General features: G+C 35.2%; 1 long non-coding RNA gene and 1 pseudogene across 2 annotated transcripts in view; both read right to left on the bottom strand.

Moving 5' to 3' along the window:
* Nucleotides 1-455, bottom strand: part of LOC132680321 (transmembrane protein 179B-like) — a 45,530-nt pseudogene extending 45,075 nt beyond the window's left edge.
* The window catches only part of LOC144614691 (uncharacterized), a 296,020-nt gene that overhangs the window by 103,604 nt on the left and 176,606 nt on the right, over nucleotides 1-15,810 (bottom strand). For both annotated transcript variants that reach the window (XR_013552672.1, XR_013552687.1), the window contains exon 3: nucleotides 6,095-6,247. This is a non-coding gene — a long non-coding RNA (uncharacterized LOC144614691). The remainder of the gene's footprint in view (nucleotides 1-6,094; nucleotides 6,248-15,810) is intronic.

The following is a 15,810-nucleotide window of genomic DNA, read 5'->3' as shown; positions in this document are numbered from 1 at the left end:
CTGACATGCAAATTTCCTACCGATATGTCTAGTATAGTTGTTACTCTTGCACCTGAGGTATAATCAGCATAAGTTCATCAATGTAATGAATCAATATGATATCCTATGGAAGGGAAAGATGATCGAGTTCTCTGAAGACTAAATTATGCCATGAAGCCATGGAGTTGATATACCTGTGAGATAGTACAGTGAAGAAGGATTACTGGCCGTGCCAAGTGAAATAAATGAACAAGCAATGGTAACACTGACAAAAACATTTGACTGATTATAGATGCATACCAGGTACCAAGGTATCTGCTGATGTGGTAAAGCGATAAAACTTCATCTGAAATAGCAGTTGCAACTGGAGTCACCAACCAATTAATTTTAGGAGTATGGTCATTGTCCACATCTACTTTCTTCACAAGCCAAACAGGCAACTGAATGGCATACGGAGGGAGTCCCAACCCCTGCATCTTCTAAGTCCTCAGTGGTGCCTCTAACCTCTGCAATCACTCCAGGAATGTCACCTTGCCTTTGGTTTAATATTTCTGTCAGTTGAGGTGTTGTAGTGGCTCCTATTTGGTCTTTTGTAATATAAAAGTCCTCACTCCACAGGTCAGGGTACCAATGTGGATATTTTGATAGTTGCTGAATATGTTTTTCTCCCCAATTATACATTTTAGAACTGGAAAAATCAAGACAGAATGGGTTCAGAGTTCCACTGGGCCCACTGTGAGACAGACTTAAGTTAAAATTCCATTGATCACCTAACTTCCAAAAATCATTACAGGGACTCATGGGCTCCAACAGATGTTTTGATTTCTAGGAATTATTACCAGTTCACAGCCAATGTCTAGCAATCTCAGAGGATTATGATTATTTCTCTCTCCCTATTGCACAGTCACACTAACTTTGTATAGTGCCTATGGAAAAGTCAGAGATACATTAGGAGTACTAATTGAGAGTTTAGCAGGGTTCTTGTTCAAGGGGACCCAGACTCTTTTTCCTTCAAAGGGTTCTATATCTTGTAAATTGCCTCCAGTTTGAGAACTAATGTAAGAGCCATGACTCTGTTTAGGCAATTAAAATAAGAATTCTGCTCATTCAATCCTGAACTCCTTTGCTTACACAGATCAAATAAAATATTTGATAGACTGTCCTATTTCTCTTCTGGGGATATTATGATTAACTAGTCAATGCATTGCCTCAGTTGTCCATTATGGTAAACACACCTTCCTTGTCTTTGGTGATTACATGTCACCAGTTTGTCCTTTTGCTCCAGGATCCAATTACATCCAGTGAATTTAGGGATTCTAGTTCAAGGGTAGCAATTCTTACTGTAACTTCTGACCTACAAAGAAGAGTGAAACCCCTGAGCTCCTCAAGTATGGTGGGGCTTCCCTCACAGTGTGGTGAAAGGTATGTCCTCTGGATCTCACTGGGGTAGATGAAAAATTCTTATAAGGTAATTACACTCTAATAATCCAACCTCCCTAAGCTTTGCTATTTTTCTCTATAGGCTAGGAAATTTCTGGTATTTCAATCTACTTATTTTGGGTCCATGTTTCAGGAAACCACGCAAACGGCTTACAGCCTTTTCTAAATCTTCAAGCTAAAACATTGAATCTGGAATCTGTTTAGTGGGCACAAATCAATAAGTTCATCTTGACCCAAGTTTATATTCCTTCTACTATGATCTGAAACCCTTTTGATCATTTTCCATCCATATTCCTCAGATTTCTTTTAGGATAAATTAGGGAAAATATGTAATTCTGTTGGTATACTGAAGAATTCTCTGTGGGTCAAGCTTTGTTTTTTACCCTTTGTGGCCATATGGGGCATGTTATTGGTCTAGAAACAAGAAAGGTAATGGAGGTAGGACCTAAAGAGGATTAGCAGTTCCATGCATGGCAACTAATTCAGTGGAGACCACTTATTTAGGCAAAGAAGTGCTAAACTTCATAGTCAGCTATTTCTTTTTTTTAAGTGTTTATTTATTTTTGAGAGACAGAGAGCACAAGTGGGCGAACAGCAGAGAAAGGGAAAGACACAGAATCTGAAGCAGACTCCAGGCTCTGAGTGGTCAGTGCAGAGCCCCATGCAGTGCTGGAACCCACGAACTGTGAGATTGTGACCTGAGCTGAAGTTGGACCCTTGACCGACTGACCACCCAGATGCCCCTAGAAGAGTTATTTCTACAGGCAAAGAAGAGTTGGTAGAATCTAAGTGTCAAAGTCCCTAGATTTATCAACATCTATCTATATGTTCCCATTCCAATTTTCAGGATGCCATTTTTACACCCCCCCCCCCATACATGTCATAGCTTTAACAGAAATTTTACTAATTTGGAAACTCAATTTGAGTTGTAATTTAACCACTCACAAAAAAATGACTTTCAGAAAGTTTGGCCCTGAGTCTCCAGGGCATAGACTTTATTTGGGAGCAGATATAGAAGACTTAAGATCATTTATGTGGAACTTAAACTGGTAATCTGAAGCTGTGAGATTGTCCCATCCTTTCCTCATTTTTTTTTTTTTATAGCTCAGTTATGAGCAACTAGCCAATCCCATAAGCTTTTAGTTTGAATGTTCTAAGTATATATTTAGTGAACAGAATCTCAACAACTATATGGATATTTTTAAAGAATATACAATGAGGGATACTGGGTGACTAAGTTGGTTAAGCACCCATGTCTTGACCATGAGATCAAGCCCCATGTCAGGCTTATTGCTGACAGTATGGAGCCTACTGGGATTCTCTTTCTCCCTTTTTCTCTCTGTCCCTTTCCCTCACTCATGCACACAGGAGCACACACTCTCTCAGAATAAATAAATAGATAAACATTAAAAAAATAATATATGATGTATTTTTCTAATGGATATTGCCATATCATGTTGTGAAACACCAGTGCTCTCTTCACTCTTGAAAATAAAGTCTTTAGTGGCTTTGTATGTAATCTGACTAAAGAACAAATTTTAGAAGACACAGAACCAATCCAAAAATCACATTCTTAAAATTATTTTCTCTAGAACCACTTTTGGTAACAAAGTCAGTATCAGAGAATGTTCAGAGAAAGAGAACTAGCGGAAGATATATATTAAGGGAATCCTATAAATACCTGGTTAACACAATTGTGTGTCCTAGCTATACAAGTATGAAGTCCCTAGGGCAAGGCATATAGAAAGGCTAGCTAGAATTCTTAGGTTTGAACTAAAGCTGCTATCAAGAGGCAGAAGTTATGCCTCTTCAGATAAGTCTCAGCTCTGCTAGCAAGGCCTTTCAACTGATTGAATCAGGTCCACATTATCAAGGATTAAGTTTCCTTTAAAGTCAGCTAATATGATTTAGTCACATCTACAAACTACCTTAACACATTATAATCAAACACATATTTGTGTTTGATTGAAAAACTGAAAACTATAGTTTAGTTATACTGACACAAAAGGTGACCAAAACTATTACATTTTAGTATTTCTTTCTAGAAAATGTAATAAATATTAAACATAAACTAGAGAAGAGAATTTATCTACTTGGCATACTTACCTCTTCTATTTTTGAAACATTCTTTGGCTACTTACAACTTTAACAGTTAGAATACACTATTGTATCAGACCTGTCTTGTGTATCACCTGAAATTCTCTTAGCCCACATTTGATCTTAACTATGCTATGGTAACTAATCTTGCAGATAGACATTGGCAGAACCTTGCTTCAATGCCATCATGTGATTTTAGATTTCTATGCCACACCTTCTGTAACACTGTGGAATCTGAATTTATAGCAACACACTGGGTTCTTGAACATTTAAAAATCCAACGTTATAAGGAAATTGTGCTCCATACTAGGACCCCTGACCAATGAGGAAAATGAACCAATAGAGATATGCTTCCCTCTATCTGTCATGTTAATACTTTTGAGGTATTCTCCTACAACTCCCCAAATGATCTCAGCAGAATCATGCCCCAGTTAACTAAAGAAGAAATAAGGTCAATAGTTTTTTTATTTATTTTATTTCTCTATTTTCTTACTCTTCCCCAGTTTACTTGTCTTCTTCCTCAGATGATTTTTTGCATTAAAATATATGCACTCAAGTTCTATGTCAAGCTCTGTGTTGCTGGAGAAATCAAAACTAATGCACCTGGTACCAAGGGTGGCCCTAGAAAGACCTTCAGAATGGTATTTTAGAATATGACTTCTCTCTCTCTCTCTCTCTCTCTCTCTCTCTCTCTCTCTCTCTCTCTCTTAAAGTGACGATAAGGACTCAATTGTTGCTAGTATGTACAGTGATAAAACCTTTGGACTATAAGCGAATTATTGATATTTTCTCATGAGGGACAACATGGAACATGGATGTATGTGGGAGCAGTGGCATCTGAATGGAATCTAGCTGTAATGAGGCTAGGAGAAATAATGAAACTACAGCTCAAGTGCAGCACATGGTGATTTCATACATACAGCTGATGGTTATTTCCCACACTGAACTGCATAATTGAGATAGAAATAGCAACAGGCAAAACACTCACACTGGTTCTGTGACCTGTGGAGTTTTGGCCATTATTTTAGAAAGAGCCAAGTCTGAAAATACCTGCCCCACACCACTTGTAACTAAAACACAGAATTCTTTATAATACATGAATCAAGAAAATCCATAAAATAAGTAAGAAAAAAAGACAGTAATAGATTTCAAAACATGTACCTGGACCTAAAAGCTCAGACGGAAGTTGATAGTTAAATCTCTATATAAGAAAAGTGATGTCAGAAGTTATATGATTTATTCTTCACATCGAGACTTTATGGGAAAGCCAAATCAAACTAAAACAAAATGTATTAGGAACAAAATAATAAAAGGCAACACAAAATTAATGGACTGGTATCATTACAATGGAGAAAATCAACAAAGGAAAATGTTTTTTTAATGATAACATCCCGGGAAAGATTAATAAAGAAATAAGTGAGAAAATACAAATCATATAGTCACATAGCAGGATAAAATGCTATATTCTAGAGAACAGAGATGCATTAAAAAATAACTTGGTATGAAAGGAGAGCTTTACCCTAATACATATAAAATTGGATTAAATAAAAAACAAATTCCTCAATAGCATAACTAAATAAGACTGAAGATTATAGATTTAGTCTGATTCACACTAATTAATCTATTGTTAAAGATCATCCCAACCCCAAAACAACCTGCACAAATTTATAGCTTCATTGGCAAAACACGTGAAACATTTAATGAATAACAAATTTACATTAATTCTTAATAGGAATAGAGAAAACATTTTCTGATCTTTCACGAGGCCAGGGTAACCAACCTCAGTACAAAATGTTATTTCCTGAACATAGATGCACACATGTAAAACATATATGAAAATCAAATCTAATAATATATAAAAAGATAAATCAAAGCCAAATTATTTTCATACCAGACATATCTATGTAGAACAATATTAAAACTCGATCAATGTAACAGTGATAGAAGCAGAAAAATCTTAAGCCAACATATCATCCAGATACATTAATAGTAAAGATGGTGAAGAACCAAAGACAACAAATTTTAAAAGGAGCCACAGTAAAGCTACTCATACAAAAGAAACCCAAATATCTGACTGTTCAGTAGAAACAATGGTGGTCAAAAGGCAGGGTCACGGTGAGTAAAGAACTAAACAAGAATCTTAAAAATGATGAAACTATCTTTCAAACATTGAAAGCAACGGGATTCTAGTTTCAACACTGACATGAAAAAGCTTGGAAGTCTTCAATACCACCCTTACCACAAGAAAGATTTCCAAACTAAGAATCAATAAATTTTCTTGGATCCATCAGAGAAAAGAGATCACAGACCAAACTGACACTTTGAAATCTGGGGAGACTGGCAAATTCACAACATCACAGAGAAAGCTTACCTGGAGTCGAAGTTCCTGGGGTCATAAGCTGGTAGAAACATATAAAAGGTAATTTTGACAAATTGCTGGAGAATGTGTGTGAAACACAGTGAGTGTGAATCTCCTAGAGTTTTTGGTCTTAGGAGAACCCCATTATTTTTGAGGGGTTTACCTCTAAGAACCCCACTAGTTCCTCAAAAATAAAGGTATATTAAAAAGAAACCTCACCTCGTATCTCTGGCAGGAAGAGAGGAAAGTAACCATTCTGAAGTATGCTGAGAGTGGTCTCCTTAGCAAATGCCTACTTCCAGTGAAAAAGACATTTCACTTGGTGGAAGGGCATTTCCTTGACTCCAGCTCCTTCTAGCCTTCCTTTTTAACCTGTGGGAACAGAGAGAATAAGGAAACACTTTTAAAGGTTGCAGTCCGGAAACACAGGCTCACTAAGATGCTGAAACCAAATCATTTTCCTCTCCAATTCTTTACCCCTGCATCCAAGGCTCAAGTATGCGAACAGAGGATTACAGCTGAAAGAGCCACAAAGCTCAACCTTTTTTTAAGAGGAAGGCTCTCACACACACACACACACACACACACACACACACACACACACACACACACACACACACATAGTACACCTGAAACTAATGTTTACTGTATGTTAACTAACTGGAATTTAAATAAAAATTAAAAAAAAATAAATACTCTTTAAATAGGGGGCGGGGGAAGGTGGGCTTAGGGAAAACAAGAGACACCTGAGAAGACAAAAAAACAAGAACACCTGAGAATCATGAGGCCTCTTCCATTTAATGCTACAGTAAATCTTAAAAACTGCCCAATGTTAACCCTATGACATAAAATCTCACATGAAAGACTTATTTACATCAGTTCCTATTATGCAATGTTATAAGTTGAATTGTATAGCTAAAAAGATATGTTGAATTTCTAACTGTGGTACTTGAGTATGACCTCCTTTGTAAATAGGGTCTTTGTGGGTATAATTACGTTAATCTGAGGTCATACTAGATTATGGTGGGTCAATCCTAATCCAACGCTTGGTATCTTTACAAGAAGAGGAAAAGTTGAACACAGACACACTTGGAGATAATGCCATGTGACAGTGGAGGAAGACACTGGAGAGATGCATCTACAAACCAAAAAATGTCAATGGTTTCTAGTAACAATAAGAAGCTAGAAAAATGCATGGAAGAATAACAACCTTCAGAGAGAGAATGGGACCTTCCAACAACTTTATTTTGGACTTCTAGGTTATTAAACTATGAAAGAATAAATAAATTTGTTTAACATCACTCAGATTGTGGTGTTTTGTTAATGGCAGACCTAGAATATTAATAAAGATCTTGGTAATGAGAGTGAGGTGCTGCTGTAAGAAATACTTAAAAATTTTGAAGTAATTTAGAACCAGGTAATGAGTCTCAAAGTGTTTTGAGGTTCATGATAGAAACTTATTCTAAAGTTTGTATGGAAAGGCAAAAGACACTGAACAGTCACCATGACAATGACAAAAAAAAACAACAAATTTGGAGGACTGACACTATCTAATATCAAGATTTACTGCAAAACAACAATAACGAAGATGCTGTGGTATTGACAAAAACAAAACAAAACAAAACACCAGCTATATGAGTGGAAAATAAGCATTTTCTAGAGCGCCTACAAATAAATTCATACAGATACAGTCTACCAGTTTTTGGCCAAGGCACAAAGAGAATTCAATGGAAAAAAAAAACAGTTTATTCATCAAACTGTTAGGAAAAAAACTGGACATGCAAATGCAAAACAGTTAATCTTCACAAGGAATTCACAAATCTCACAAAAATTAACTCAAAATGGATCACAGACCTAAATGCAAAATGCAAAATTAACCAAACTTCTGGAACAAAACATAGGAGAAAACCTAATTGCTCTTAGGTTTCCCAGTGAGTTTTTAGATACATCATGATTTATTTAAAATAAAAAAAAAAAAAACCTGGACTTTAGTAATTTAAAATCTTTCACTCTCTGAAAAACACTATCAACAGAATGAAAAGCAAACCACACATAGGAGAAAATTTGAAAAAAAGATATCTGGTAAGTGATTTGTATCCAAAACATGTAAGGACTTTTAAACTCACCGCGAAAAGAATAAAAGTCTAATTAAAAAAAAAAAAAAATGGGCAAAAGATCCGAACAAAGAACATATACAAACAAAACAGTACTCAAAGTAATTTATCAGTAGGGAATTGCAAAATAAAACAATGAGATGTTGTTGTATATCTATTAGAATATCTGCAATACTAAAAAGAAAACTCAGTAAATCTGACACCACCAAATGCTGGCAAAGATATCAAATGGCATGAACACTCTCTCATTGCTGTGAGAATGCAAAACTGCAGAATCTTTAGCCATTTTAGAAGACAACTCGGCAGTTTCTTATGAAAATAGTCTTACAATGCAATCGGCAATTATGCTTCTAGGTATTTACCCAAGTGAATTGCAAATTTATTTCTACAAAAACAATGCACATAAATGTTTCTAGCAGATTCATTCAAAGCAACTAAGATGTCCTTCAACATATAATGGATAAATAAAAATACAGCATATCCATACAGCAGGATATTTTTAATGGTAAGAGGAAATGAGCTATCAACTCATGGAAAGACTTGGAAAAATCTTCTAAGTAAAATAAGCCAGTTTTAAAACGCTACATACTGTATGTTTCCAATTAAATGTCACTTGGAAAAGGCGAAATTAGTGCAAGAGTAAAAAGTTCAGTGGCTGCCAGTGGTTTGAGGGTTAAAAAGGAAGGTCTCAACAGAAAGCACAGGGGATTTTGATGGTGGTGAACTATTATTATTATTTAATGGTGCCTATATGGCATTACGGATACGTCAAACACAGCATAAACAATGAAACTTAATGGACAAGAATTTTCTAAAAAAAGAATTTAGGAACTTGAAAGATATGAGGAAAAATAGACTTTGGCCAGTGAATCTACCTGTATGACAAATGTCTGAAAAAGAAAAAGGTGCTGATATAACTAATTTTGGAAATGAATGGAGTTTTGAGGACTAAAGACAAAAGAAACTACCCATCAATATGGCATTCTGGTTGCTTCCCATGGAGCAGGGGCTAATATTTCTGATACTACTACACGTGTATGCTGATAACTGAATAATTAGGAGCTCAGTTTCTCTCTGTTATGCTGGGAATTTACAGATAAGCAAGGAGAGATGCTAGAATGATCCAATTGGTGGATGATGATTTAGAGTTGCAGACAGTGGTATAAACTCATGTTTAGCAGTGCCAGAGTAGGAAAACCTTAACTGTAATTAATGAATTGCTAAAGATTCAGGGTGGACAAGTCTGAGAGTTAAGAACTCCAGAAGGATCCAGTCATAGGTGGTCACACACTTTTCTGAGATTAATTTCCAAAGGCTCAACCATATTCCCAGGGAAAATATCGGCGAAATGTCGCCTCTTGATTACTAAGGATTTTGAGGTATATCAGAGTACTCTGTTCTTACACAAGCCTGCTCTCAGGAGAAACTAGTAAACCAGAACTCTAAGCTGCTGGGGTATTATCAGAGCCTAATTTACCTTGGAGAAAGGAAATAATTGAGACTAGTCACCTATGGTCTTCCACATAAAAGGGAACCACCTAACTTCAGCCCATGCTAGCCATCCTGTATAACCTAAGGTGGAAGAAAAATTAAAAACACTTATGAAGTTCACAGTCCAGAGGCACAGGCTCACTGAAAAAGTGAGCCCTAATCACAGGACTACAGAATGCTTCCCCTCCCACCATGCCTCACTGCAAATTCCCAAAGGCTTACTTAAAGCAGTTCCTTTTACATGGTGCATCAGGTCTGGTTATCAAGAAAAAAATACAAATATTACTAAAAGGCAAAAAATTCAACTTGAAGACACAGAGCAAGCATCAGAACCAACATGGCAGGATGCTGGGTTATCGGACAGGCTACTTAAAGCAGCTATGATTTATGTGCTAAGGGCTCTAAAAGGGACAGCACTGAAAGAACAGATGGACAATGTAAGCAGAGTGATGGAAATGCTAAAAATAAAAAAAAAGGCACAAAGATATGCTAGAGATCAAAAACATTATAACGGAAATAAAGAATGCCTTCGATAGCTTTTTTTGTTTTTTGTTTTTTTGTTTTTTCTTCACTAGACTGAACACAGCTCTGGAAAGAATCTCTGACCTGGAGAATATATCAATAGAATCCTTAAGTACCAAAGAGTAAAGAGAACATAATGAAAAATAAAAACTGAACACAGTATCCAAGGATTGTGTGGCAACAACAAATGTAGCATTTGTACAGTGGGGAGACCAAAAACAGAAGAAAGAGAGAAAAGGAAGAGAAGTATTTTGGAAAAAACAGTGACTGAGAATATCTCCAAACTAATGTCACACACCAAACCACAGATCCACCAAGCTCAGAGAATACCAAACAGGATAAATTCAAAACAAACAAAGAAAAAAAAAAACTACACATAGGAGCATCATTTTCAAATTTCAAAATATCAAAGATAAAAAAAAATCCTGAAGGAAAACTAGAGGGGGGAAAAAAGCACCTTACTTACAGAGGAAAAAGAGTTGTATCTATTTCTCCCCAAAACCATGAAAACAAGAAGAGAGTGAAGTGAAATATTTAATGTGCTGAAAGAAAAAGAACTCCAACCCAGAATTCTGCAGTGTGTAAAATTATGCATCTAAAGTAAAGAAAAAGACTATTAGACAAACAAAACTTGAAGGAAATCTTGTCAGTGGACCTGCCTTACAAAAAATGTTAGAAGTTCTTTAGAGAGAAGGAAAATAATAGTTTGGAACTAAGATCTACATGAAGAAAGGGCATCAAAAAATTTAAGTAGAGGTAAAATAAAAACTTTTCATATTCTTTATCTGAATTGATCTAATAGCAGTTTGTTCAAAATATAGCAACATTTGGCGCTCAAAAGAGAAATCTGGGTTGGAAATATATATTGCATATTTTCCAGCATGTATTTTAAATTGTTAAAAATAATACCAACAAAATATTTGTATGTACATATATATACATACACATACAAACACATGCTTATTTATAAGTGAAATGAATCACAAAAGTAATGAAAGTGATGGGAGGAAGGAATTAGAACGTTTTGTTATTATAAGGTACACTCCGTGTGAAGTAATAGGTGCAATTTAAAAATGCACTTGGATTAGCTGTAAATGTATACTGAAAATTCTAGCGGAGCCATTAAAGAAAAGTTTAAAAATATATAACTGATATCGTGAAAAAGGAAAGAATACAGCATCATATAAAAACACTCATTCTAAAGCACAATAAATAGAAAAAAGGTGAAATAAAAAACTAGGAAGAAAGAATAATGGCAACAAATAGAAAACAGTAACAAATATGGTTGATATTAAACCCTAACAAATGTGGTTGATATTAAACTCATCAATACTCACATCAATACACACTTTTAGTGTCAATGTCTTAATATATCAATTAAAAGAGACTGTCAAAATGAATCAGAAAACATGACCCAATTCTATGTATTTCTACAAGGAACCTACTTTAAATATAAAAACACATAAAGGTTAAAAGTAAATACATGAAGAAAGTATGCCCTACTCATGATAATCAAAAGAAGTAGCAGTGCCTATGCTTTCAGGCAGAGCACACTTCAAGAATGTGATCAGGAATAAAATAGAATAGAATACCTGTAATCCTTCAGTAAAACATTCAATAAAATATCCACTACAGTACTGTTTGTGAATTGTAAGCCCGTAAATTGAACACTTTATGTAAAAACTATTTATATATTTATATATAAAAATATTTATGTATGTGAATGTACATATATATATATATATATATATATATATATATATATATATTTGTATGTGTAAATTGTACTTTTCTAGAACATGAGTAGTAAAATGAGCACCTTGTTACATCTCATAACAGAAGAAAAGTAGTCTTTTTAATATTCAATTCATATCTTGTGTAGTACCTGATTTTAACTCATCTAATCATGCATTACTTTAAAAATAGTAATTAGGGTTTTTTTTAATAGCAAGAGGACATCTTTTTAAGTTTACTTATTTATTTTGAGAAAGTGAGAGTGAGAGAGCATGAGTAGGTGAGGGGCAGAGAGAAAAGCAGGTAGAGAGGATCCCAAGCAGGCCCCGCACTGTCAGCGCAGAGCCCAATGCAGGGCTCGAACCCACAAACCATAAGATCAGACCTGAGGTGAAATCAAAACTCCAATGCTTAACCAACTAAGCCACCCAGGCTCCCCATGATTATTTTTTATATTAATCAGTAACTCATAAAGTAGTTCCTAAAAGTTTACCAGTATTATATAAATTATAAGATGATTTGAGAAAGCAGGTTAGAGCAGAAGGGAAATGAGATTGGGAAATTAAAAACGCAAAAAATATGCGGAATAAGAAGAAAAGAAAATTAAAGAAAAAAATACTTTGTGGAATGAAATTACATTGTGATGCTTTGAAAGTTCTTTTCTATATCAAGTAAAGAAGTAATAGATTCATAATTTCTGAACCTTTACCTTCCAGAGAACCTGAAAGGTTTGTTGTTGTTGTTGTTGTTGTTTGTTTTGTTTTTGTTTTTTTTTACAATTTTAAAGGTTAAAATTGTGTTTCTTTCATAAGGGAGACTTGTTTATTACAATTAAAAATACTACCATGAGTAAAACCTTTTCTCCTCCAGGAGGAGAGAATTGGGCTTGAAAGAGGAGAGTAAGTCAATTGAATTGTCTTCAAGTATTTATGGGGAAGAGGACCTGGAGGTGGTTAACTTGCTGACATAAGGAAAAATACAAAGTAATCTGGCTATGCGGCATGGACTTCAAAGTAGTCTTCCTTCCCCTTTTTCAGGCTGAATATGTAACTCTCTAATTTTTAAATTTGCTGAAATATAGTAAAGAAAACAAGGAAATATAGTAAAGAAAAAAAATCCCATGTCTATTTATCATCATTTTCTTATTGTAATCTAATCATTTCCACACTCATTATTTTACAGCAACAGCTCTCCCGGTTTACCTGCATTTACTAGGACTCTTTCTTGCTGGACATTTTGTTTTTCATGTAATATTAACATCTTCTATTTTTATTGTAAGGCTACACTTTGGCTGTTTTTTTTTTCTACCTCTATTTCTCAAACCAAATTAATGTATTTCCTTTTTCTCTTTTTATATTTTAGTAGATGCTCAAGATTTATTTTTCTTTTTCCACAGGGGGGAAAAAACCCAAGCAAACATAATTTAAACTTCCATCTTAGGCAGCAATCATATGTCCCTATATTCAACTATGTAGCCATGTTCTTCAAACCCTTGATGAAAGTTGTATCTATTTTTTATCACTCACTAATTACTTCCCTATAATTGGGACTGCCTCCTCCTACTCCCCCAAAATATATTTTGCTCAGATCAATGGTGACTTATGTGACAGTGAATCCTATAGCGGTTTGTACTCCTGGCCACTCTGTTCTTGAAACCTTCACCTTTCTTGGATTCTTTGAGTTCACTCTCTTTTCTTACGTCACTGACTACCTCTCTCTAGTGCCCTCTTTTTTTTCTTATCCTTTTTGGGTTCCATCAAATCTTGTGTGTAGAACATGATTCTCCTTATGTCATTTTTTTCCACAATAAACAACAGTATGTCAGTGAATTCAATTATCACTTTTATCAGATTTATTTTACTTTAATGCTTCTAGCAAACTCTGTCATCTGAGCTTTATACCTATGTATCTCTATTTTTCTATGGCACCTTCCTTTGAAGTCTCAATTCACCTCAAAACTAACAAGTTTGAAATAAAACTCTTGAACTTCCCTTTCCATGTTTTTGTACTCTTGTGGGGGTCCCCTATCGTGATACATGGCATCATCATAAATATTTAAACTTAAGAACCCAGGAACCAAATTCAACATTCCCGTCTCTTCCATTTTTATTCAAGCTATCAACATTTCTTGGTCATTTATATCCATTGAATCTATTAGCTTTTCTTCCTCTCCTATCTGGCAATTTCCAGCTACCATAAATCTTGGTATGAAATATTGCGCCTATGTAGTGGGATAAATCAGTCTATCCTAGTATATACAAGGTTGGCCCTAACTAAGCTATTTCCTCTGTCAAATAGAATCCACTCATCAAAATTCAGATCTGATCACACTGCCCTCTGCTTAAAATATCTTAGTATCTTTTGTCCTTAGATAAAAAGCAAAATGTATTAAAATAGAAAACAAGATTAGGTATTCTAATCCTCCCTACTTATCTAACTTCATGTAAACATATTCCCATCTTGACCTTGGTGCCCCAGATATACTACATTGATTTTATTATTACCTTGTATACTTCATGTTCATTCTAGCACAGGGCTTTTCCAAAACACTCGTCTCTCAGACTAGCAATTTCTCATTCATTCCTCCATTTGCCATGTTACTTCTGTTTTGTCTTCAATTTTATTGTTTAAACTTTATTTATTTTGAGAGAGTATGAATCCACGAGTGGGGGAGGGGCAGAGAAAGAGAGAATCCCAAGAAGGTTGCACACTGTCAGCCCAGAGCCTGATGTGGGCTCAAGAACCATGAGATCATGACCTGAGCCAAAATCAAGAGTTGGACACTTAGCCAACTGAGCTACCCAGGCACCCCTTCTGTCTTAAATCTTACCTCCATTATTTCATTAGGTGATCTTTTGCTGACCTAACTATAATGTGCTTCATAATGCAGTTTATAACACCAAGGGCCTTCCTATTTAGCACTTTATAAATGACTTTTAATTTTCTATTTATTTGTGTGATTCTTTGATTAATATACATTCCTTACTAGATCTTATGCTATGTTTTATCAGCAACTGTCTTTTCTTTTTTCTTTCATTCTATTCCCAGTATCTAGAAATAACCTGAAAGGTGAAAGGTGTCCATAAATATTTGTAAAATATATTAAATGAAGAGACAGATAAATAAAATAAGGTCCATGTAGTCACTAAATTTCTTATAATTCACATAGACAGTAAAACCTTGGTTAGTTTGCAAGCATAATTCTTTCTGGAAATATGCTTGTAATCCAAAGCACTTGTATATCAAAGCAAATTTCCCCATAAGAAATGGAAACTCAAATAATTTGTTCCACAACCTGAAAATATTCATGTAAAAATGATTAGAACTTTGTAATATAATATAAAATAATAAAGAAAATACAAACTATAAAGAAAAACAAACTAACTTGCACTTGACTTTGAAACACTTCATGAGTGGTGTGAGGGAGACAAGAGAGAGGAGGGTTACTGTGCAGGACAACTTTCACGATCACTAAAAGAATCACTGCATTCTATTAATCAATGGAATCTCTTTCTTTTAATGCAACATTAACAAGGGACTTATCCAATCACACTTGCTTTTGCCTCCTTTTGAGGATTTCATGGAGATGTGACATTGCATTGTGGTTAAACAGATGCATTGCTCACACTGCTACAGCCTTATCCGGGTGGTGTTTTTCTGCAAAATTTTGTGCTGTTTCCAACACTTTACACATCTCGCTAATCTCATTTGAAGTGAGGGATTCCTCCCCTTTTTCTCCTCCTCCTCTGCAGCTGAGATCTCTTCCATAACCTCTTGCTGTCGCTCATGATGCAACAGTTGGATGCCAGTTGTGGGCACCTTCCAACGTTCTGAAAATCACTGATTTCTGCTAAATACTGCAGCCTGAGACTGAGCATCCGAGCATGGGAGATGATCACCCACAATCCCACAGGGAGAGAGAGAGAAGCAGCATTGGCTTAGTTCTGATCATGTGACATTCAGCATCACGTACCACTTGCATTGCAGGACATCACTTGTTTATCAAGTTAAAATTTATTACACATGTTTGCTCCTCTTGAGGAACACTCACAGAACAAGTTACTCACAATCCAA

Source organism: Panthera onca, chromosome A1, assembly GCF_046562875.1.
Source record: "Panthera onca isolate mPanOnc1 chromosome A1, mPanOnc1 haplotype 2, whole genome shotgun sequence".
In the NCBI taxonomy this organism is placed as follows: domain Eukaryota; kingdom Metazoa; phylum Chordata; class Mammalia; order Carnivora; family Felidae; genus Panthera; species Panthera onca.
Note: the sequence above shows the minus strand (reverse complement) of the source record. Positions and strands in the feature narration are given on the sequence as shown.